This window comes from Sus scrofa, chromosome Y (assembly GCF_054392235.1).
Source record: "Sus scrofa isolate SSC_HxYL_T2T_F1_AM1 chromosome Y, Sscrofa_HxYL_maternal_Yorkshire_Landrace_v2.0, whole genome shotgun sequence".
NCBI lineage: Eukaryota > Metazoa > Chordata > Mammalia > Artiodactyla > Suidae > Sus > Sus scrofa.
The window spans coordinates 15,853,905-15,878,277 of NC_139402.1; the positions used below are offsets into that span (position 1 = coordinate 15,853,905).

Sequence of the window (24,373 nt, forward strand, 5' to 3'; positions counted from 1 at the left end):
ATGCTATTGCTTTGACTGTGAAATGTACTTTTTAAGTAATTGTTTATCTTTTTTTTTTTTTTGTCTTTTTAGGGCCACCCCTGTGGCATATGGGCGATCCCAGTCAGCGTCAAAGCAGAGCTCTGTCTGCTGGCCTACATCCACCATAGCAATGCTGGGACTGAGCCACATCTTTAACTCACATCACAGCTCATAGCAAGGCTGGGGCTTTAAACCACAGAGTGAGGGCAGAGGGTGAAGCTGCTTCCTCATGGACACTAGTTAGGTTTGTTAACCTCTTTGCCATCATGGGAACTCAATGGAATTTATTGATTTATTTTTTCTTTGCAATGAAGACAATCTTGTCAACTAATATCCAAGTTCCCTTTGAAGTAACAGATAGACTATAATGCAGCTGAGAAAACACTAAGTAAATACTATGTATTTTCCCTTTCCAAATTGACTTTTATTTGCCTCTTTTTCCACACCATCATAATTGAGACCCCCATTCAATACAACCTGGACTATTTCAGAAATCTCTTGACAGCTATTCTCTATTTCCTTAGTTCCATTTTCCTTTTTGAAACAGTTACAGCTAGGGGACATGTCAAATGCTCCTCTCTAATTATCAAACATTTCAAATATTAAAAAATGGCAAAATAATCTGCCATTGAAAACAATTAAAACGACAAAAGGACAACCTGCAATGGGAGGCAATTATTTCAGATGATGCAACTAATAAGGTCGCAATCTCTAAAATCTAAAAACAACCTATACACCTCAACAACAAAACAGGTAATAACCCAGTGGCAACATGGGAAAGAGACCTGCATAGACATTTCTCCAAAGAGAATATACAGAGGGCCAACAAGCACATAAAGAAATTCTCAACATCACTGTTTATTAGAGAAATGCAAATATACACTACTATGAGGTTTCACTTCACACCGGGCAGAATGGCCATCATTAACAAGTCCACACATGAGAAAAGGCTAGAGAGGGTATGCAGAAAAGAAAACTCTCTTACACTGTGGGAGGAGTGTAAATTGTTACAACCAATATGGAAACCACTATGGAAACACTTCAGAAAACTAAATATAGAACTACATGACACCCAGCAATCCCACTCTGGGCATACCTGGGGAAAAAAAAAAAAACTTTCCATAAAATAGTTACATGCGCATGTGTGCCCATTGCAGCACTATTCACAAGAGCCAAGACATGGAAATAACCTAAATGACCACAGGCCACAGGGGTGCCTGTTCCTGTGGAAAGAATGGAAAGAATGGATTAAGGGATGTTGTATATATACACAATGCAACACCACTCAGCCATAAGAAAAGAACAGAATAATGCCATTTGCAGCAACACGGCTGGAACTGGAGACTCTCCTACTAAGTGAAGTAAGCCAGAAGGAGGAAGGCAAGCACAATATGACATCACTTATGTGTGGAATGTGATATATGGCACAACTGAAACTTTCCACAGGAAAGAAACCAATGGATTTGGACAATAGGGTTTTGGTTGCCAAGGGGGAGGGTGCAGGATTGTGATGGACTGGGATTCGGGCGTTGAAAATGCAAACTATTGCATGTGGAGTGGGTATGCAATGAGGTCATGCTGTATATCAATGGGAACTATCTCTAGTCACTTTTGATGCAGCATAATGTGAAACAAAGGATATGTATGTGTGTGGGTGTGGGTCTTGGGTGGGTGGGTGTGTGACTGGGCCACTTTGTGACACAGGATGAAAGTGATAGAACACAGTAAACCAGCTATGATGGGAAAATCATTTTAGAAAAAGAAATGCAGCATCCCTTTACTCTTAACTGTGTCCAAAATAAAAAAATGTAATTGTACTATATACATGTAAGGATAACCTGACCCACTTGCTGTAGAGTGGGAAAATAAAAAAAAAAGGAAAGAAAAAAAGAATTTTAAAAATTAAAAAAAGAGATCCAGGTGAATAAGAAAATAAAGAAGATGAAGCTATGAAGATGAACATACAAGTTTATTGCTGAAATAACAGAATTGCAGGAATTTGGTGACATTTGCCAGCATAAATTTTCATCTTCACTCTCCTACATAACCTATATTGCTTTGATAGGTCAGTGGAAATTAGGGTGATGTTCAGATACAGAAGAGGACTGAGGATTTGGCCTTGAAAGCGAGGCAGCAGATGTGTCTGTGGCCACTGGCATTGGGAACCATGGAAGGGCTGCTGGTTGGGGGTTAGTTAGAGGGCCCTCAGTTGGTGATATATTCTGGTATCTGGTTGGCAAAGGAGAAGGCTCCACCCTCAGTCCAAAATAACCACTTGGGAAGTTAGAAATAAGGTGGTACTGAGAAATGGAAGTGGTAGTTGTAATGAAATTCACGATGTGGCCACTTGCTGGAGAGTAGCTGCTTTGTGAGTGCATGTGAAACGTGGTCAACTGACTAAAAATAGCATGTTGAGCCATGACAATTTGTCCTGGTGGCCTGACTGATGGTGATGGTGGAGAAGAAGGACCACTTCTAGTTGGGGTAGTTGTATTAGAAATTCTCTGGCTCATAGAAGGCCATCTTATTAAAGGCACATTTAGGTTTGTAGAGGTTGAAAATGCATCTTATCCACGAGTTTCTGTAGCTACATCAGAATTATGGTTATCCACATCACCCCCTGTTCTAGAGCCTGTGTAGGAGAGGAAATGTGGGGAAGTACCATCCAAAGGGTATGAGATTTCATTGTGGATTGATGACAGTGAGAACTGGGGAATTGACGGGTGTACCACATTCTGAAGATTATGTATGCCATTGAACTGAATACTCTAAAACTTATACCATAATGTTTTCACATTGTTAAAAACTGACAGTGCTCTGGTATCACTGATTTTATTATATCGAGTTTTCTGTGTATCCTACGCAAGTAGTCTGAGTGTTAAACAATATTCCAAACATTTTCCGTTAGGTTGCTGAGGGAGGAATGCACAAGACCAAATAGTACACAAGAGGGATTTTTTAGGGTCTCTGAGGGGGCTGAGCAGAGCCCACGATGGCATCAGCCTTGACTGCAAGGAGGTGTTAGGCTTATAAAGCATCTGTGGTGGGAGTCTGTGGTTGGAGTCCATGGTGGGACCTTGTGGCAGGGAAAATGGAGAAGAAAGGGAAGGTCAAGGGAGGTGTAGGGGCTCAAGTCCCATGACAGAGAACAGTTAATCCGTGTAGGCAGTTAGTCTGTGCAGGCAGTTGCTTCCCACAGGTCCTCGTTTCCTGCTGCCCAACTTGCACATCCACATTCTGGGAGGGGCGTCCACAGCAAGTCTCTCAGATGAGCAGCAATAGTTGGGGTGTATGGCGGTCTGTCTCCATCCTCCAGGGCTCCTCTCATTCAAGCCTTCCATTATATGGGATAGGGGTGAATGTCTACTCTTCTCTATCTGCTTCCTGCTGGCCTGGAGTGGGGAGTACTTGTGGATGGACATGGTACATGCTACCATAGAGGATGGGAAGAATAGAAAAATAAGATGAAACATGGGTTGATACCGGTATTGTTGAGGGAGGAGTGCAGTTTCATCTGAGTAGGTTTTAACACGTGATGTGGTATTAACACGTAAATCACAGGAGCTATTGGTCATAATACATGTTGTCTCCTTTCTGTTGCTATAAGAGAAGACCTTGAAAATATAAGGTTGCTGCTGCCAGCTGATGCTGCTTTGAGAACAGCTGGTGTCATCACGTCTGACAGGGCACATAAACCCTAAGTTCTTGGCAATACAAAGGCTTGCCTGAAATTACTTCCATAAGATTTCCCAGTCTTCCTTGGATGTCTGACCCACAGCTACTCCATTCTGCCTTTTCTCCCTATTGGCCCATGCAGTTGCCATGGTCAATGATCTCTGTATTTCTAGATGAGAGAAGATGCAAGAATTTGGGCCCATACAAATCCTCACCTGAAATAGGTCTGAAGGCCTGTGCCTCACCCCTGGTCACCTCCCTGAGCTCTGCTCAGCTGGTGCTGCAGGTCAACAGCTGCTGTGCCTCAAGTTTTCCTGCACGGAGAGCCTCTAGGCAAGTGCTAACTTGTGGTCACAGTTGGCCATACTCCCCCATGGTCGTACATTTGACCATAGTTTGGGGAGGCATTTCATGACCATTTCATCTCACAGTGCCAGCAATGAACATTGCTAGGTCTGGCAATGATGTCACAGATAGGCCATTAAATGTGCTAGTCCTGGACAAAGCCATACTAGGAGTAGCCAAAAGTCTCTGGACCACCCATCTTCCTCGTCTATTATGGTCCAGGAAAATATTCCCTCTTGTTGCATGTTCCCATATCTAGAGACCACTGATCTCATATGGAACTATATATCATTTTCAGTGACTCAGTTACACTTCTGGAAATGCAAGAGACAGCAATTTTGTGGAGACAGTGAATAAAACATAAACCTAGAGACTCTCATGCTGAGAGAAGGAAGTCAGAAAGAGAAAGACAAACACCACATGACAACACTTATATCTGGTATCTATTTTAGAGCACAAGTGAAGCTTTCCACAGAAGAGAAAAACATGGAATTTGAGAATAGACTTGTGGTTTCCAGGGGGAGGGGGACTGGGATAGAGTGGGATTGAGTGGGAGCTTGGAGTTCATTGACGCAGTCTCTTGCCTTCGGAATGGATAAGCAGTGAGATGCTGTGTAGCCCTGGGAACTATGTCTCCTCACTTGTGATGGAGCAAGATAATATGAGAAAATAATGTAAACATGTCTGTGTACCTGGATCACCATGCTGTGCAGTAGAAAATATAACAATATATTGGTGGCAGTAAAAACAAAATAACCTATTCTGATAAGGAGTGGAAAAATATATGAAAATATTTGTGGTCTCAAAAATTATGTGGAAAGCAGTATTCATAAAGTCATAAATGAAAATTGTAAAGCTTCACACAAAACAGCCCTGTTTTATCGCTGTTCAGCTGGATTAGTCCGTTCCTTTTCTTTAAAGGAAATTTCATTCTGGCTTGTCCACTCAGCTGTACTCCCCAGTGTTCTTAGGCTGGTTATCCCTTGACAGTTTAAACATTCCCAACACAAGGGAGCCTTTAAATTTCGATTAATGTAGCCCAGGAGAGTTATGTCACTTGGCTAAAGTCTTACCTGCTGATTGAGCATGAGTAACAGTTGAAGGAAACATAATTGTGCCCTTGTGAGAGCAGGTATTAGTTGGCCAGGTGAGGGGATCCCACCTAGGAACATCACTGATAAGAGCCTTGGAGGGGAGAAACCCACCTAGGTAGATGAGAAGGTCAACAAATGACCATGTGGTCGGGGTGGGGGGGAATCTTGGGATAGTGGTCTCCTTCTGATGGTGTCTTCTTTTTTTCTGGGCATTGGTGTTTTTGTTATTAGGGCCTTGTTTTAGGGTGAGTTTGATGTCAGTAGTTCTCTCTGTAGACCAGTGCAATGTGGATGTCCTTCCTAAGAGGGAAATAGAGATTTTAAGAGTTATTTTATTCACTTTGCTTGTGCATATGGTACTTAAGTATTCCTGACAAGAAACATTCCATCTAGGCTGGAGACAACCCTTTAAATGATACTTTCCCAGAATGTATAACCCCCTGGTTATCGTGGGGCATCAGATATTCTCCCAGAGACAGATTGCAGCACTCAGCTTCCCATGCTGAGACTATGTTCTTAGTAACCCCCTTAAACATTGAAATATTGTAACACAGCCTCAAAGAACTATTTGGGAAGTGAGTTTTAGAAAGTGAACCCTAACCTCAAAACACAGAACTAGAGTATGAGTCACAAGATTTTCTCTAAAATGACCCTCATTTTCACCAAATATTGTCAACCTAGAACTATAGAAGGAATACCCCAAAGGGGAAACATATTTTCAAAGCATTTCTTTTCATTAATGGGTTTTCTGGGGAGCCAGGAAGAACCAAGCTGCCTCTTGGATTTCCCACAGTCATGGCTCTTGAATTCACAGCTGTTGCTTACCTATCTTCCCTCCTCTGATTTAGGGGCACACTTTTCCCATGCTGCAAGGTCATCAGGTTGGCAAATGTCTGAGAATGAGGGAGTAAGTTGTGAGCTGTATCTTTATAGATTGGGTTCATACCTTTCATCTGACAATTTCGCCCCTGTAACACTGTAATTTACACTTAGGAAATTTGCAAATACACACACACACACGCAGAGAGAGAGAGAGAGAATGCAAATTTTAAACACCTGGCCAAACAGAATCTCACTTTATTGTAAAACATTACCTAGTCACTCAACCAACCTAACAAAGGATTTCAAAAGCAAATACAAATTAAAGGCCAATCGATTCATGTAACCTGTTATCAAGAGTATGAACAAGGTAAGGTTAAGAAGGTTCAGAAACCTTTCTTTTAGCAGAGAGGGAGAAACCTAATTCAAGTTTTACACGAGCTTACCTTTAAAGTTAGTTTAGTTTTCAACTTTAAACTCCCAGTCAGTCCCGACCAAGCTTGAAAATCCTGTCTAGTGTCCACTTCGCAGAAATCTTCCATCACTTTCTGTATCCATATTATTCTGTCTGCTACCTTTCCATTCAAAGTAACAAGCTACACGACAGACTTACTTTCTGTTCCCTTAATAGAATGCAATTCCATTCCTCCTTCCTTCTTTACTGAAAACACAATGTCTACTTGTCTGGGTGGACTTTTTATCATTTCTAAAAGTATGTGTTTCCTGGTACAGAACATCACAGCATAGCACCAAAACACCGAAAATAGTCTTAAGTGATGTTGCTGTCCCTTCTTAGTAACTGAAGCCTCAGCATCCGATTTGACTTTTATCAAACCTAGGTGCAATAAGAAAGGCTTCTGCCAATGACTCTGAAGACATGCCCATTTAAGTTAGATCATTCAGTTTGAATGGGAGCAAGCTGCTGAGCTATGGAATGGGTGGAGGTATCCCACACCCAGGGCAAAAGAACGGAGGCAGGGAGAGGTAGCTTATCATGTTGTAGATGAGCAAAGGGGAGGAGAGAGGGCCCGGAAAGAGAGACAGGAGTGAGAAGTCTGAGGGAGGGTCTGAAATTAGATAAAATATCTCTGCCAAGAATTGGGGCTGGGCACTTGGTTAATATCAGGAAAGAACAGCTAAAGGGTGTCCCTGCTGAGGTGCAGGTTAGAAGGGGCTTTGGTAAGGGTTTGGAGATGAGACCACTAATATGCACAATAGAGACTTGAGAGGGGTGTTTGTGACCTGTTAATTCACGTTGTGCTGAGTAAGTGGCCCCTGTGTTGATAAGAAAGGATACCAGCTTGCCTACAACTAGCAGAGTTACCTGGTGCTTCACCCGAGTAGTAGTTGTGGGTCCAGGATCCAGGGGTTTCCAGGGCACCCTCAGTCTTCTGTGATCCTGCCAAGGTGGCTTGGCCTGTTGAGGCCCAAGGATTCTGGTCTCCCTGCAGGGAGGGGTGTGGCCGTCCCCTGAGAGGTTTCCAGTGGCCTCTCTTATCACACCTGCAGCAGGGGCCTGGAGTGCCTTAGAGCCATTGTCCAGGGGAGAGAGCTAATATTTGGGGGAGCCCTGAATGGCAGTTGCCTGCATTTTGTATTTAGCCCGATCTCATTTTAAGTGTTGGCTTTCAGCCTCTTTATGCTGATTATTAAAGACCTTGAAGGTGAGGGTGAAGACATCCTGCTGAGGGGTTTGAGGCCCATCCTCCCACTTTTGTAATCTGTGCCTTATGTCAGGGACAGACTGAGAGATGAAGGGAGTGTGGAAGGAAAGATACCCTCCAAATGGGAAAGGTCTAACTATGTATCTTTTTGAAGTGACTGTGTTAATCAGGAAGGAGAGCAGGTTTTTCATGTGGGCTTCTTCTTTTTTGTAGTTAAGACCTGCTTCACATAGTCCTCCTATGAGACAAGTTACCATGTGACTCTGGTGTCTGAAGGCCTGGGAATCGACTGGAGAGTCCCAGTTTGGATCCTGTCTTGGGACTGCTACCGCCCGCACTCTTTGGTTCTTGTTTTGCCAGCAGAGGTCATCTGTGTGGGCCTGAGTGGCTAACCAGACCCTTTCCTTTTCCGCAAGGTCGAGGATGAAGGATAAGGTGACATCAACACCATGGCAGGTAAGGTCACGAGACTGAGTGGTTTGTTCAAATTCCTTAAAGTAGATGGAGGGATCAGAGAGAAGGAGTCTCATCTTTTTTGTTTTTCAATTTAAGTGGGAGGGGTTGGACATGGAAATAGGGACATGGACCTGGACAATCCCTCCAGTGCTGGCAACTCCCCCTCAAGGGACCAAAGGAGCTGGTTGGGAGGAGTTTGGAGAAGGAGGATGCTGGGTACAGAAATGTGTATGAGGAGGAGAGAAAGAGGGGTCAGTATCTGGGTTAGGATGGGGAGAAGCTGAGGACAACTTGGGTAGGGGAGTGGAGGATTTTGTGTTGGCGGAGAGCTGGAGGCATGGAGAGATTTGTATTGTGGAGAATAATGGTCTGCAGGATCAAAGCAGGAGCTGTCAGAATGAGAGGGAATATGACATGAATGATGGAGAAGAATTTGAAATGTGAAACAGGGAGAAGAGAGGGAGGTGTGTGGGCTGAGAGTAAAGACACAGCGCCTTTCATGCCACTCGTCATTACAGTGACAAATGTTATTGAGGTCACTCAAGCTATTTACATTGAATGTGGACTTGCGGTTGCCAAGGGGGAGAGGGAGAGGGAGGGAGTGGGATAGATGGGGTGCTTGGGGTTAGTAGATGCTTTCTAGTGCCTTTGGATTGGATTAGCAATGGGATCTTGCTGTGTAGCCCTAGGAACTCTGTCTGGTCCCTCAGGGTGGAGCATGATAAAGGGAGAAAAAAGAATGCATACATGTATGTGGAAGGGGCTCACCACGCTGTACAGTGATGAAGCAGAACGTGAACAGAACACGGTGGACCAGCTATAATGGAAAAACAAATACAACATCACTATAGAAAAAAATTGAAAGTGGCATTTTGGGAGCATTGAGAGCCATTAGCTAATGTTTATCCTGTGCACACGGAGTTACAGAAGAAGTAAAGATGCTTGGACCTAACATTTCCTCTTAGGAATAGCTAAATTCCATAAGAGGCAGCCAAGAGGTGTCTCCTGTGGAGGAGTGGAGGGCTTCTTCACCATGATGAGGACTAAGAGGGGACGTGGGCTAAGGAAGGGGCCACCTTAGGGAGTGCCACTTCTTAGGCTGAGTGTCTCTAAAGTCTGGATAGTGGACGCTGAGGGACAGAGAGGGTGGTTTTTCGCTGATGTGGGTGTCCCCAGATGAGAGGGATGGGGCCAAGTGTCTATGCATTCTACAGACCTAGTGTGATGCTTTGTTGCAGAAGGTTGTACTCTGATGTGCCAGAGGAACTGGGGCCCAAGAGCCATGCTGACAGGAGACCCAGAAAAGTGATATTTTCTCATCCAAGTATAAGAAGGCAAGTGCTGGATGCAGAGTCAGTCATGGAAAGGTGGAATTCCCCGTTATGGGTTCCTCCCTGGCTGAGCAGGAGAGGACTTGTGCAGAGGTGCCTGGATCAGGGACCCAAACCTGGGTGGGTTCCAGAGGTTAAGCCAGGAAGAGCTGCCCCTGCCTGCTGCTCTCTGGCTTTCAAACCCAGGAGTTTGGGGCACCACTGATCTGATTCCCATTCTCATAACATTCCCGTTTGTGGTTTAGCACCATATGTGAAGTTTGCTGAGGGAGGAGTGGGCAAGGGCATTTGATAAACAGGAGAGATTTATTAATGGCTCAGGAGGGCACCAGCCTTGACTGTGAGGAGGGGCTAGGCTTATAAAGGATCTGTGGCAGGAATCAGTGGTGGGAGTTCATGGCAGGAACCTTGATGGGAACAATGAAGAAAGAGGAGGGGAAGGTCAAGGGAGGAGTAGGGGGTCAAGTCCCATGACAGAGAGCAGTTCATCACTATAGAAGTTAACATATGCCTCCAGGTGTTTTCCTCAGTCCGTTGGTTCTTGCTGCTCAAACGGAGCATCCAATTCTGGGAGAGGTTGTCCATAGCAGGTCTCCAAGTTGAACAGCCATATATGGGATCAATGGGGGTCTGTCTCCACGCTGCTGGGAACCTCACATTTTCATAGTCATATTAGCACAGCAAATACGATTCTTGTTGGTATGTCTATCAATATATGCTAAGCATTCATGAAGTAGAGATTTTGTGTTTATGTAAGGCCCATACCATTAAGGAAATCCAACAAGTAGGAGATAAGTCATAACAAGAGAGTTTATAAGAAAAACGACTTATATGAGTGTAAGAGGAAACTTGCCATTCTTGAAAGAGCCAAAGGGTATAATCCAAGATTACATGGAATCATAGTCTTTTTTTTTTTTCTTTTGTTAGAACAGGAAATAGGCGGAGGGGTTTTGGTGAGGAAATAACAAGGGCATAGAGTCAGGAGCATTGAGGTTTCCCATAGGTTTTGTGACCAGGAAATGGCCAGGGGATGTGTGAGAAGGCTAGGCCTTCCTGGCATTATGGGGTTGCAGGTTTCCTAGGGGCTTGTGGCTGAGGTAACCAGTGTCAGGCTTAGCCTCAGGCTATAAAAGATGCATATGAGGAAAGGGTGAGACTGTTCCAAGATAGGGTCATGGAGGGGTAGGTGGAGAGGGTGAGAATTTGCCAAGGTTTGGTGTGGGGTGAAATAACAAAGCCAAAAGGTAGTCAGGACCATCATTGTTCCAGAGAGTTGGTTCTTATTGGAAAATATAAGGGTCTCATCAGTTTGGGTGCATTGAACTGGTTTTCTGAACATTATTGCGTAGGAGTCCAGAAACATAGGAGTAGCAACATAAAATAGGACCTAGATTTTATGAAATGGTCTTAATATGGGATAACAAGCTGCTCCTTTGCACAATGAGACCTCATGTTTGGTAAGAATTTCTGTGGCTTCATGGCTGAAAGAAGTGTTACAAAAATGTTGTGAGTGGTTTCCCATTCCAGCATTGGTAAATATTTAATATGTGTCAAAAATACATGATGCTTTCCATATTTATCACATTTAAGGACGGAATATTTTCACAACTAGAAAGAGTGTCTAGTTTGGCACTATGTCTTAGTGTAATGCAGTTCTTAAGTCAGAATGCTTTGTATTAACAAATGGTCGTGAATTTTCCTTTCAGTAAACATTTCATGAAGATAGACACTCCACAAAATGTAGTTTCATGAAATTTGACAGTGATTTCTCCTGATTTTTTTTTTTTTTTTTTTTTTTTTGGAGAATGTTAGTGTCTATTTTCTTCACAGGACATGCCCTTAGATTTACACATGCAGATTTTGTGGGGGATTGGCTGATAAAATATTATGTATATGTGAAAAAAATAGGAGTTCATGTTAAGAATTTAAAATGTCTCATTAAACCGTGGCTGAGAATTTTGGGGTGCTAGAATGGCTGGATCATATATGAAAGAAGTCACCTTTGGGGCTATCAGGGGAAGACAGCCTAATTCAGGTGTCTCTGAGCTCCAAATTGCAAACTGTACCTTGAATCACAACCATAGGAGAGAGTGCAAAGTTTTATCTTGAAAAGATGCCTATAATATGTTGTATGAACTTACCTGTATAACGAATGAGATTTAGTTTGGGCTGTGCATCTCTTTACTATTTAGCATTGATGCACAGTGCTTTCCTTCCTCTTAGTCATGAGATGCTCGACTAAATTGGATGGTAATATTGTCTTTAATCATATATATGTGTGTACACATACACACACTTATATATTACTCAAATGAATTTATCACATCTGTAGTTGTATAATGATCATAATAATCTGAATCCACAGGATTTCCATCCCAAAGCCCAAGCACATCCCACCACCCACCAAACTGTCTCCTCCAGAAACCACAATTTTTTTCAATGTCTGTGAGTCAGCATCTCTTCTGCAGAGAAGTTCAGTCTATCCTTTTTTCAGATTCCACAGATCAGTGAAAGCATTTGTTGTTGGTGTCTCATTGTATGGCTGACTTCACTTAGCATGATCGTTTCTAGGTCCATCCATGTTGCAAAAAAATGCCAGTATTTTCCTCCTTTTAAAGGCTGAGTAATATTCCATTGTGTATATGTACCACATCTTCTTGATCCACTTCTCTGTTGATGGACATTTAGGTTGTTTCCATGTCTTGGCTATTGAAAATACTGCTGCAATGAACATTGGAGTGCATATGTCTTTGCGAGTCATGGCTTTTTTGGGTAGATGCCCAGGAGTGGGATTGCTGGATCCAATGGGAGTTCTATGTTTACTTTTCTGAGCACTCTCCATACTGCTTCCCACAGTGGTGGCACCAATTGACAATCCCACCAACAGTGTACTAGGGTTCCTTTTTCTCCACACCCTCTCCAGCACTGATTGTTTGTAGACTTTTGGATGATGGCCATTCTGGCTGGTGTAAGGTGGTACCTCAGAGAGGTTTCGATTTGCATCTCTCTAATAATGAGTGATGTTGAACATCCTTTCATGTGTTTCTTGGCCATCTGTATGTCTTCTTTGGAGAACTGTCTGTTTAGATCTTCTTCCCGTTTTTCGATGGGGTTGTTTGTTTTTTGGGTGTGGAGCTGCAGAAGGTGATTATAAATTTTGGGCATGAATGCCTTGTCAGTCCCTTCACTTCCAAAGATTTTCTCCCATTCTGTGGGTTGTCTTTTTTGTTTTGTTTAGGGTTTCCTTTGCTGTGCAGAAGCGTTGAAGTTTGATTAGGTCCCATTTGTACCTTTTTGTTTGTGTTGTCAATACTGTGAGAGGTGGATCCGAGAAGATGTTGCTACCGTTTATATCAGAGTGTTTGGCCTATGTTTTCCTCCAGGAGTCTGATAGTGTCTGGTCTTATATCTGCGTCTTTCATCCATGTGGAGTTCATTTTTGTGTATGGTGTTAGGGAGTGTTCTCATTTCATTCTTTTCCATGTGGCTGTCCAGTTTTCCCAGCACCACTTACGGAACCAGCTGTCCTTTCTCCATTGTATATTCTTGCCTCCTTTGTCATAGATGAGTTGGCTGTAGGTGTGTGGGTTTACCTCTGGGCTTTCTCCCCTGTTCCAGTGATCTCTATTTCTGTCTTTGTGACAGTACCATGTGGTTTTGATGATTATTGCTTTGTAGCAGTCTGAAGTCCGGGAGTCTGAAGTCCGGGAGGCTGATTCCTCCAGCTCCATTTTTCTTTTTCAGGATGTCTTTGGCTAGTCTGGGTCTTTTGCACTTCCAAACTTTAAAATATTTTGGTCGAGTTCTGTGAAAACTGTCCTTAGTGATTTGATAGGGATTGCATTGAATCTGTAGATTGCCTTAGGTAGTATGGTGATTTTGATAATATTAACTCTTCCAATCCACGAGCATGGTATATCTTTCCATCTATTGGTGTCATCTTTGATTTCTTTCATCCGTGGCTTAGAGTTTTCAGAGTACAGATCTTTTGCCTCTTTAGGTGGGTTTACTCCTAGGTATTTTTTTTCTTTTGGATACAATGGTAAACGGGATTGCTTCCCTAATTTCTCTTTCTGCTCTTTCATTGTTAGTGTATAGAAATGCCATTGATTTCTGTGTATTGATTTTGTATCCTGCGACTTTGCCAATTTGGTGGATGAGCTCTAACAGTTTTCTGGTAGAGTCTTGAGGATTCTCTAGGTATAGTATCATGTCATCTGCAAATAGGGATAGTTTCACTTCTTCCTTTCCAATTTGGATTCCTTTTATTTCTTTTACTTCTCTGATGGCTGTGGCTAGGACTTCCAGAACAAGAGTAGTGGTGAGAGCGGACATCCTTGTCTTGTTCCTGATCTCAACGGGAATTCTTTCAGCTTTTCGCCATTGAGAATGATGTTTGCTGTGGGTTTGTCATATATGGCCTTTATCATGTTGAGGTAGGTTCCCGTTATGCCCACTCTCGGAAGGGTTTTTTTTTTTTTTTTTTTTTTTTTTTTTTTTTACCAGAAATGGGTGTTGGATTTTGTCAAAGGCTTTTTTCCGCATCTATTGGGAGGATGGTATGGTTTTTCTTCTTCAGTTTGTGAATGTGGTGTATCACACTGATGGATTTGAGGATATTGAGGAGCCCTTGCATCCCTGGGATAAATCCCACTTGATCATGATGTCCAATCCTTTGAATGTATTGTTGGATGCGGTTTGCTAGTATTTTGTGGAGGAATTTTGCATTGATGTTCATCAGTGAAATTGGCCTGTAGTTGTCTTTTTCTGTGGTGTCTTTGGTTGTGGTATCAGGGTGATAGTGGCCTGATAGAATGAGTTTGGGAGTATCCCTTCCTCTGCAATTTTTGGAAATAGTTTCAGAAGGAGAGGTGTTAGCTCTTCTCTAAATGTTTGATAGAATTCGCCTGTGAAGCCATCTGGCCCTGGACTTTTGTTGGTTGGAAGTTTTTAAATCACCATTTCAATTTCAGTTCTTGCGATTGGTCCAATTGTCTTTTCTACTTCATCTTGGTTTAGTCTTGGAAGATCGTACTTTTGTAAGAATTTGTCCATTTCTCCTAGGTTTTCCATTTTATTGGCATATAGTTGCATATAGTAGTCTCTTAGGATCCTTTGTATTTCTGTGATGTTCGTGTTACTTCTCCTTTTTCATTTCTAATTTGATTGATTTGAATCCTCTCTCTTTTTTGCTTGATAAGTCTGGCTAGGGGTTTATCAATTTTGTTGATCTATTCAAAGAACCAGCTTTTCGTTTCACTAATCTTTTCTATGGGTTTCTTTGTTTCTATTCATTGATTTCTGCTCTGCTCTTTATGATTTCTTTCCTTATACTAACTCTAGCTCTTGTCTGTTCTTCTTGCTCTAGCTGCTTCGGATGTGAAGCTGTCTTTTTATTTGAGCTTTTTCTTGTTTCTTGAGGTGGGCTTGTTTGGATATAAACTTTCCTCTTAGAACGGCTTTTGCTGCATCCCAAGGGTTTTGGAGTGTTGTATCTTGTTGTCATTTGCCGCCAGGTAATTTTTAATATCCTCTTCGATTGCTTCAGTGATCCATTGCTTGTTGAGTAGCATGTTGTTTCGCCTCCATGTGTTTTCGTTTTTTGCAGTTTTTTGCTTGTTGTTGATTTCCGGCCGTATAGCGTTGTTGTCGGAAAAGATGCTTGATGTGATTTCGATTTTCTTGAAGTTACCGAGGTTGGATTTGTAGCCCAGGATGTGATCCATCTTAGAGACTGTTCCATGTGCACTTGAGAAGAATGTGTATTCCATTGCTTTTGGATAAAATGTCCTATAAATATCTCTTAAGTCCATCTGGTTTAATGCATCATTCAGGACCTGTGTTTCCTTATTGATTTTCTGTCTGGATGATCTGTGCATTGCTGTAAGTGGGGTGTTCAAGTCCCCCACGATGATTGTGTTATTGTCAATTTGTCCTTTTAAGGTTGTTAGCGGTTGCGTTATATATAGTGGTGAACCTGCGTTGGATGCATAGATATTTAAAATTGTTGTATCATCTTCTTGGATTGATCCTTTGATCATTATGTAATTGGCCTTCTTTGTCCCCTAAAGTATTCTTCATTTTAAAGTCTGATATGAGTCTTGCTCCTCCAGCTTTCTGTTGATCCCTGTTTGCATGAAATAGTTTCTTCCATCCTCTCCCTTTCAATTTGTGTGTGTCCCTATGGGTCTCTTGAAGACAGCATATATACGGGTCTTGTTTTTGTATCCATTCAGCCCGTCTACGTCTTTTGGCTGGGGGATTTAGTCCATTCACATTACAGGTGATTATTGATATGTATGTTCTTATTGCCATTTTATTAATTACTTTGGATTTGTTTTTGCTGCTCTTTTTTCGTCCCATCTTCTCTTGTTCTTTTCCGCCTATAGAATTTCCTCTAGTGTTTGTTGTAAGGCTGGTTTCGTGTCGCTGAATTCTCTCAGCTTTGGCTTATCTGTGAAGGTTTTGCTTTCTCCTTCAAATCTGAACGAGAGCCTTGATGTGTAGAGGAATCTTGGTTGGAGGTTTTTTCCTTTCATCATGTTAAGTACATCGTGCCACTCCCTTCTGGGCCTGGAGAGTTTCTGTTGAAAACTCTGCCGACACCCTTGTTGGGTTTCCCTGTATGTTATTTGTTTCTTTTCCCTAGCTGCTGTCAAGATTTTCTCTTTGTCTTTAATTTGGGTCAGTTTGATTGATATGTGTCTTGGGGTGTGCCTCCTTGTGTTTATTTTATATGGTACTCGTTGTGCTTCCTGGATTTGAGTGAGCGATTCCTTCCCCATGTTAGCGGAGGTTTTGGCTATTATCTCTTGGAATATTTTTTTCTGTCGCCTTCTCTCTCTCTTCTCCTTCTGGCACCCCTCTAATAGGGATGTTGGTGCCTCTAATGTTGTCCCAGAGTTCTCTGAGACTCTCTTCGTTTGTTTTCAATCTTTTTTCTCTTTTCTGTTCTACATCCGTAATTTCCAATGATCTGAAATCGGAGGTCCACAAATCCAGGTTCTGTGGACCTCTCTTATTCATTCTTCAGCCTCCAGGAGTCTGCTGTTAGCTGCTTCGAGTGAATTTTTTTATTTCAGGCGTTGTATTTTGCATCTCTTCTTGTTTAAGATTTATATCTTGCATCTCTTTGGACAGTGGTTCCTGTAAGTTATCCATCTTGACCTCCAGTTTATCACCAATGTCTTGCATCATCTTCCACATCAACACTCTATAAAGTCTTTCTCCTGGAGGCTGAGAATCTCCTCATGGCCTAGCTGTTTTTCAGGGGTTTTTCCTTTCTCCCTCATCTGACTTATAGTTCTCTGTCTTTTCATGTCATAGGTTTTTGGTGTGGTGACCTTCTTACAGATAACAGAGTTGTAGCCTCTCTTACTTCTGATGTATGCCCCCTTGTGGCTGGAGTCAGTTTGGGCGCTTGCTGTAGGCTTTCTGATGGAAGGGGCTGATGCCTGTCCCCTGGTAGCTGGAGCCGATTCTAATCCCTCTGGTGGGTGGGGCTTAGTCTCTGGATGGGATTAGAGGCAGCTGTGTGCCTGAGGGGTCTTTAGGTAGGCTGTATACGGGGGCAGTTCTGTGATCCCACCTGGGTTGTTTGTCCTGGGGCCTCTCAGCAGCTGACTGACTGGTGGGGCCTGGCATTTTCCCCAAATGGCCACCTCCAGAGAAACGTGTGGCTGCTGAATATTCCCAAGAGCTTTGCTTTCAATGTCCTTCCGTCACAATAAGCCACGTTCACCCCTGTTCTCCCAGGATGTCCTCCAAGTACTGTGGTCAAGTTTGACCCAGACTCCCATGGACACTGTGCTTTGCCCTGGGACCCAGTGCATGTGGAAGTTTGTGTGCGCTTTTGAAGAATGGGGTCTCCGTTTCCCGCAGTTCTGTGGAGCTCCTGCACACAAGCCCCACTGGCCTTCAATGCCAGATACTCCAGGGGCTCTTTCTCCCCGTGCCAGATCCCCACATGGCAGAGTTTGATGTGGGGCTCAGAACTCTCTCTCCTGTAGGTGAGTCTCTGTGGGCCGGTTAGTTTCCAGTCTGTGGAGTTTCCCCCCTCGGAGGTATGGGGTTGTTTATATCGTGAAATTACCCCCCCTACCTCTTGATGTGGCCTCCTCTTTTTCTTCTGGAGTAGGATGTCTTTTTTAATGTTTCCAGCACATTTGGGTGAAGAATGCTCAGTCTTTAGTTGTGAACTTTGTTGTTTTTAGGAGATAAGTTGAACTCCAGTCCTTCTATTCTGCCATCTTCCATATGGGTTCTGTCTTTAGTTATATTTACCCAGATGTGTACAGTTTAACTTGCAGAGAGAATGTGGATGGGAAGGGGATTCTACAAATGAAGAGGTAACTTAGCAAGGTGAAAAGAGGAGGCCAGGAGAGTGATGACACAGTGACAGGTGTAAAGATCCTCATTTCAGCACCAGGCTCGGGAAGTTTCAGGGTGAGGTAAAATCACTTTTCCTGTACTCTAAACCCATGGAGCAGCCAATAAAGAAGTAAACAAAGAGTTTGGTTAGGTCCCTTTGGGTTAATTCTGCTCTTATTTCTGTTGCCTTGGGAGAATGAGCTGAGAAAATATTCACGAGGTTGATGTCAGAGAGTGTTTTGCCTATATTCTCTTCCAGGAGTTTGATGGTGTCCTGTCGTATATTTCAGTCTGTCAGCCATTTGGAGTTTATTTTGGTGCATGGTGTGAGGGTGTGTTCTCGTTTCATTGATTTGCATGCAGCTGTCCCGGTTTCCCAGCAATGCTTGCTGAATAGACTTTCTTTTTCCCATTTGATGTTCGTGCCTCCCTTGTCAAAGATGAATTGCCCAGAGGTGTCAGGGTTTATTTCCGGGTTCTCTATTCTGTTCCGTTGCTCTGTCTGTCTGTTTTGATACCAGTACCACACTGTTTGATGACTGTGGCTTTGCAATATTGCTTGAAGTCTGTGAAAGTTATGCCCCCCCCCCCCGTACATAACATTCTGCTTTTCTCTTGCTGCCTTTAGGATCCTCTCTTTATCACTAACTTTTGCCATTTTTCTTAAAATGTGTCCGGTGTGGGTCTATTTGGGTTCAAATAGTTTGCAGCCCTCTGTGCTTCCTGTATCTTTAATTCAGTAAGCTTTAGGTTTGGGAAGTTTCCAGCGATAATTTCTTCAAATATAGATTCCATCCCCTTATCTTTTTCTACTCCTTGTGGAATTCCTATGATGTGAAGATTGACCCACTTTATATTATCCCATAAGTATCTTATATTGATTTCCTGTTTTTTCATTTGGGTTTTTGCTGAGCTGATTGTGTGATTTCCATTATTCTATCTTTCCCATCACTAATTTGTTCTTCTGTATTGTTCATTCTGGCTTTCACTGCCCTTAGTTCAGTTTGTATCTCTGCCAATGAACTTTGTAGATTTCTAGACTCCTCCTTATATTTTTTGTTCCATTCTGAGGACATCTGCATTACTGGTTCATATCTTGTCTTCATTCCTTCAGTATTTTCACTATTTCTCTTTTGAACTGCAAGTCTGTCAGACTGCAGATGTTTATTTCCTTGTTGATTGCTTTAGGTGAGTTCTCCTGTTGGTTTAACTGCAGGTGGTTTCTCAGCTTCTTCATCTTGCTTCTTCTTTTCTTTTTCTTGGTACAGCTTGACTCCCTGTGGCTGGACAGGGTTTGCCTTGGCACTGCTTTGGAATGCTTCCCAAGGGCTGGCATGGTTGGTTGGTGTTTGAGGCAGCATGGCTTTTCCTCAGGTTGGGCAGGGCAGACAGGGTCTCTCTGAAGCAAAGGAGGACTTCCTGATGGCAGACCTGACTTGGAGCTCTGTACCACAATGGAAGCGGATTTCACATGGCTGGGTAGATCTCTCTCTGCTGTTTTTGGGCTGTGGGCTCTTCCAGGCAGCTGGTGGTGCTTAGCGGCTGTTCCACAATGGTGCTGCACCCATGAGGGTGGGAGCAGTTTGCTGGGCCCCTAAGAACCCAAGGGGCTCTTTCCCAGGTCAGCTGAGTTGGCAGGACCACCTCAGAATAGAGGCAGATTTTGCACATCCAAGACGAGCTCAGTCTAGCTTTTCTGGGCTATAGGGGCTCTTGCAGGTGGCTGGAAGTGCTGGGTAGCAGTTCCCAGGAGTGCAGAACCCCCAAGGGTGAGATCAGCTGGCTGGGCTGCTGAGATCCCAATGGGCTCTTCCCCAGGGCAGCTGGGATTGGCAGGACCACCTTAGAATGGAGGCAGATTTTGCATGGATGGGCCAGCTTGTTCTAGCTTTTCTGGGCTTAGGTCCTTTTCCAGAGGGCTGGCAGTCCTGGGAGCTGCGCCGCAGGAGTGTAGTACCTCCAGAGGTCAGGCAGGACAGGGCAGGGTCAGCTTCCCACAAATGCTGAGGACATTCCTCCAGGATGGCAGGCAGTCTCAGGTATGGCACTCTAGCATGGCATAGGGAGAGAGGGGATGCAGTGGGAAGCACGGATTTCTGATAGCTGGCAGGCAAGTGACCTCGCTGTGGTGTGGGGAATATTCTATGTCAGCCCACACCTCCTCCTCTACCCTTCCCAAAACTGGTGCCTTGTCTCTCCTGCAGATCCAGCTCTTCTCCCAGGTTCCCTTTGATGTGGCTTTCCACTCTCCAGCCCTTAACATATTGCTCCCTCCACCCGCAATGCTCCACTTTCTAGACTCCCAGGCAGTCTCTGACCTGCCGATATGACAGACCACTTCCTAGACCCCCAGGTTGGTCTCTTCCCTGCCAACCTGACCAATTGGTTCCTAATTCCTCAAGCAGTCTCTGCTTCCAAACCAACAGACTGCTTCATAGTCCCCTGGAGTGGTCTCTGCCCTACCCACCCTACGGAATAGTTCCTAGTCCCCAAAGCACCATGGCTGCACCACCCATCCCAGCCTGTTCCCAGGGAATAACCTCTGGAGCCGAGGTCTTATTGCCCAGCCCCCACCCCAGCATCCCCATGTTTGGTGACTCTGCCAGTAGTTTGGATGATCTGTTCAGTTTTCACACTGATCTTCAGATCTCAGACTTATTGCTGCACTCTTCTCTGCATTTGGAGATCCCTCTGATTTGGTTGATCTTTCTATGGATTAGGTGAGGAAAGGACAATTTTTAATTACAACTTTGGGGGTTTAATTACATCATCTGAAAATTTTTACTGTATCTACTTATTTACATTATATTTAGGTTATATATGCTTTATTTTTATCTCTTTTGTTCTCTACGGGATACCTTCCATATATGTTATCTCTTCCTTTTGAGATATTCATTGTTTCTACTTTCTGACATTATAATTGATTCATTTAGGTGTTATCTCTATGACCCACCAATTGTGAAGCTGTCTTCCATTCATAGTTCTTGCAGATCAGATCGGTTTGTAGTATATCCCCCCACTTTTTTTGCTTTGTTTATTTGTTTTTGCATGCTAATCTATCTGATCACCTACACCATTGTAGAATTCCCAGAAATCACCTCAGAGGACACCAGAGAAGGATGTAAAACAGCTTTGCTAACACATTCGTGTCCACAGGGAATTAAGTCCTAATCCTGGTTCATCGCCATTTAAAAACCTTGTTTTCCAGTTTATTCTATTTTTCTCCATTGTTCCTCCTTTTTTTGGGGTGGGGCTGTATGATTTTCATTTGTTTTATGCTTGGGTACTTTCTTTTTAGATTTGTGAATATAATACTCAGGTTTGATTTGCGTTTACCCTGTTTTTCAAGTATGTTAAGCATTTCCTATATATGCTGACTTTTGTCAGATAGTCATATAATATTTTTAAAAAATAGCATCTAGAGTTTCTTACTTTCCTTCCTCACATTCTATGATTTTATTTTTTTATTAATCATCATGTTTGTCATTTTGCTGTTCTTGGGTGTTTTGTCGGTTTAAAATAGGATTTTTTTCCTTTTAAAACTGTATATCCACTCATTTAAGCGATTGCTATCCAATTGTGACTTCCTTCAGCCTGTTTCTTCTCACTTCTTTTTTTATTTAGAGAAGACCTTTCAGTATTTCCTTTAGAATGGTTTACTACTGCGTACTAATTTCTCTTTTGTTTGTGGAAGGAATTCTTCATTTCTCCTTCCCTTTTAAAGGGTATTCTTGCTGAGTAGATTATTCTAGGCTGCAGAATTTTCCTTTTTAGAACTTTGACTGTAAATTGCCACTCTCTTCTGACCTGTGGTGTTTCTAAGGAGAGATCAGATGAGAGCCTTTGTGGTTTCCTATAATGAAATCTTCCTTATTGTCATTTTCTCTTGCTGCCTTTATATCCTTTCTCTATTTTTACATTTTTCCCATTTTTAACATAGTTTGTCTTAGTGCGGACTTGTCTGGTTTCAACATGTTTGGGATCCTCTGTGCTTCCTGCATCTTGGTATGTGTTTGCTTTAAATTTGGAAAGATTTTAGCCATTATTTCTTCAAATATATTTCAAGTCCACTTCTCTTGGTCTTCCTCTTCTGGAATCTGTGGTAGACATAGATTGGTCTGCTTTGTATTATGCCACAGATCTATTGCTTTTATTTTATGCTTTATGGCTTTATGCTTGGTCTCCTGACTTAGTGACTTCTATTGTTCTATTGTCCAAGACCCTATTTTGTTTCTCTGCATTATTCATTTGGCTCTTTTTGTTTTTCACTGACTTTGCAACTCTGACGTTGAATTTTCTAATGATTCTTTTATTCTCCATATATTTTCTAGTTGGTTTCTAAAATAATCTGCGTTACCCTATAGATCCACTCTCGGTTCCTTCCTATTCACAATTAATTCCCTCAATATTTTTACTACCTCCCTTTTGAACTCAGTGACTCTTAGACTGCAGACTTCTGTTTTTTTCTCCAAGTGAATTATCCTGTTCTTTTAACTGGGAACTGTTCCTGAGCATCTTCACTTTGCTTACATTTTCCTTTTTCTGTGAGTTTAGGGAAATCAAACTCTTGTCTAGGAGGGCTCTGCCTATGCAAGAGCTTCCCTTGATAATTTGTTAGGTGTTGCTATCTATTTTGCACAAGAGTGTTTAGACATTTGGTGACTCTTCAGTGTGAGCAGGCTGTTATCCCCAGTGTGCAGAGGATGTTTCCAGGGAGAAGGAGGCAATGAGGAGGGATAGTGGTCAGCGCCTGGTTGCTAGGCTCTTGACAATAGCAAGCACCTGCAGCAGGATGGCATCAACAACTTCCAGTTGCAGGGCCCTGGGAAGTGGTTTTGAGTCTCAGGCAGATTTAGGCGGTGCCCAGAGCATTTGGCATTTACAGTGTCAGGGTGTGTGAGTTCCCATTAGAGTGATGGCAAAAATGGTTGCTTTCTAATCACAGTACCCTCTATGAGGCACCCTCTGTGGTGATTGTGGCTGCACGTGGTGGCTGTTCATGAGGCCCAAGTGGAGTCAGGTCACACCTACATGTGATCAGAGGTAATCGTGGTGGTTGACCATGGCAGCTTTAGTTCATGCAAGCAGCAACCCATATGGCTTAGCCCAGGTAAGAGGTGCCACACAGGCTGCTCCTAGTTGCAAGAACCTGGGCAGTGACACTGATTGAGCATGTGTGAGCACTGACTGGAGCATTTAGCAGTGGCAGCAGCAGGGCATGCTTGTTCCCAGGGGAGTGAGAGCAACGAAGTGTGGTGCCCGGTTGCAGTTCGCCCTTTTTGCCAACCTCTGAGGTGACTGTAGCCGCAGGTGGAGCCTGCTCAGTGATGCTAAGAAGCAACGAGCCATGCCTCTATGGCTTCTGAAATGATGACTGTTGTTTGTCACCACCACCTATAGCTCATGTAAGAGCCACCACATTGTGCTTAGCTCCCACACCACCCTTTCGTCAACTCAAGAAACATCTTGTGTCCCCTAACCCGTGTAAGTGTTCTCTTGCCAACCATAGGCACCCAACCCTCTGGGATTCCATATGTGTGCTAGGAAAGCATTTTCTATGGTGATTCACCCCTCCTCCTTTTGCCATCCCAAACAGAGGGGCCTTTATTCTCCTTTAGGTCCAGACTTCCTCCCAGGCTCCCTCAGCTGTGGTGTTTGACTCACCTGCTCATGGTGCACTGCTCTCTGACACCTCCAGGTGTCTCCACACAACCAACCTTGTCCTCTCTCTGGAACTGACCTTCAGAAGCTGAGTCTCAGAACACACACACCCCACCTGAACATCTCAAGCTGTGGTGTTTGGGGTGGTGGTGCAGAGGATCTGTGTGAATCTCACTCTGTTTGCCCTCCTCAGTACAGCTGTGGTGCTTTCCTCTGGCACCATGAGGTCCCTATATTTTGGTTGATTTCACAGTTGGTTAGGTGACTTGCAGGTGTGGGTTCCTTTTCTGATTCTCAACTCCCTCTCAGGAATCCTTTTTCCGTCCTCATTCCCTTTCTCTATTTTTTTTCCTAAATTTGTTCTACCCAATTTTCAAGGGGTTCTTGCCTTTGTGGAGGCTTAATGTCTTCTGTCAGGGTTCACTAGATGATCTGTGTGAATTGTTCTACATGTAGATGTGTTTATATTTAGTGGTTGTGGGAGAATGTGAGTGCAACATCTGACTCTTGTACCATCTTCATCCTCCTCCCTCAACACACAATGTACCAGAACAGAATTAGGAAGAAATAATCATATTTGAACATAACCAAAAATTATTTAGGACATGGAATCCGTATCCAACACTCTCCAAAGAAAGAGAAGAACTTTGATGAATCCAACAAAGTATTTAATGGAGAATCACTAGCAGTCCTTCTCCAACTCTTCCACATAACTAAAAATGAGGAAACACTCTCCGTCTCATGTTGTAAAAGCAGCATTGCTTTCATACCAAAACCGAAAAAGAATAGAAGAAGAACTAAAACCTACAGGCCAATATGCTAGTAAACATAGATTCAAAAATTGTCAACAATTCTAGCCAAGGAAATTCAATAGGACATTAAAGAATCACCATGATAAACTAGAATAACTCCCTGGGATCGACAAAACAGTGGAATA

At 43.1% G+C, this 24,373-nt stretch overlaps 1 protein-coding gene and 1 pseudogene across 1 annotated transcript in view; both read right to left on the minus strand.

Annotated features, from left to right (window-relative positions):
* Positions 1–1,971: 1,971 nt before the first annotated feature.
* LOC146394399 (heat shock transcription factor, Y-linked-like) overlaps positions 1,972–24,373 on the minus strand; it is a 143,916-nt gene continuing 121,514 nt past the window's right edge. Inside the window, exon 3 of the mRNA XM_085009110.1 lies at positions 1,972–2,060. The gene's annotated coding sequence lies outside the window, so the exon portion shown is untranslated. The remainder of the gene's footprint in view (positions 2,061–24,373) is intronic.
* Positions 2,088–24,373, minus strand: part of LOC146394400 (heat shock transcription factor, Y-linked-like) — a 116,734-nt pseudogene continuing 94,448 nt past the window's right edge.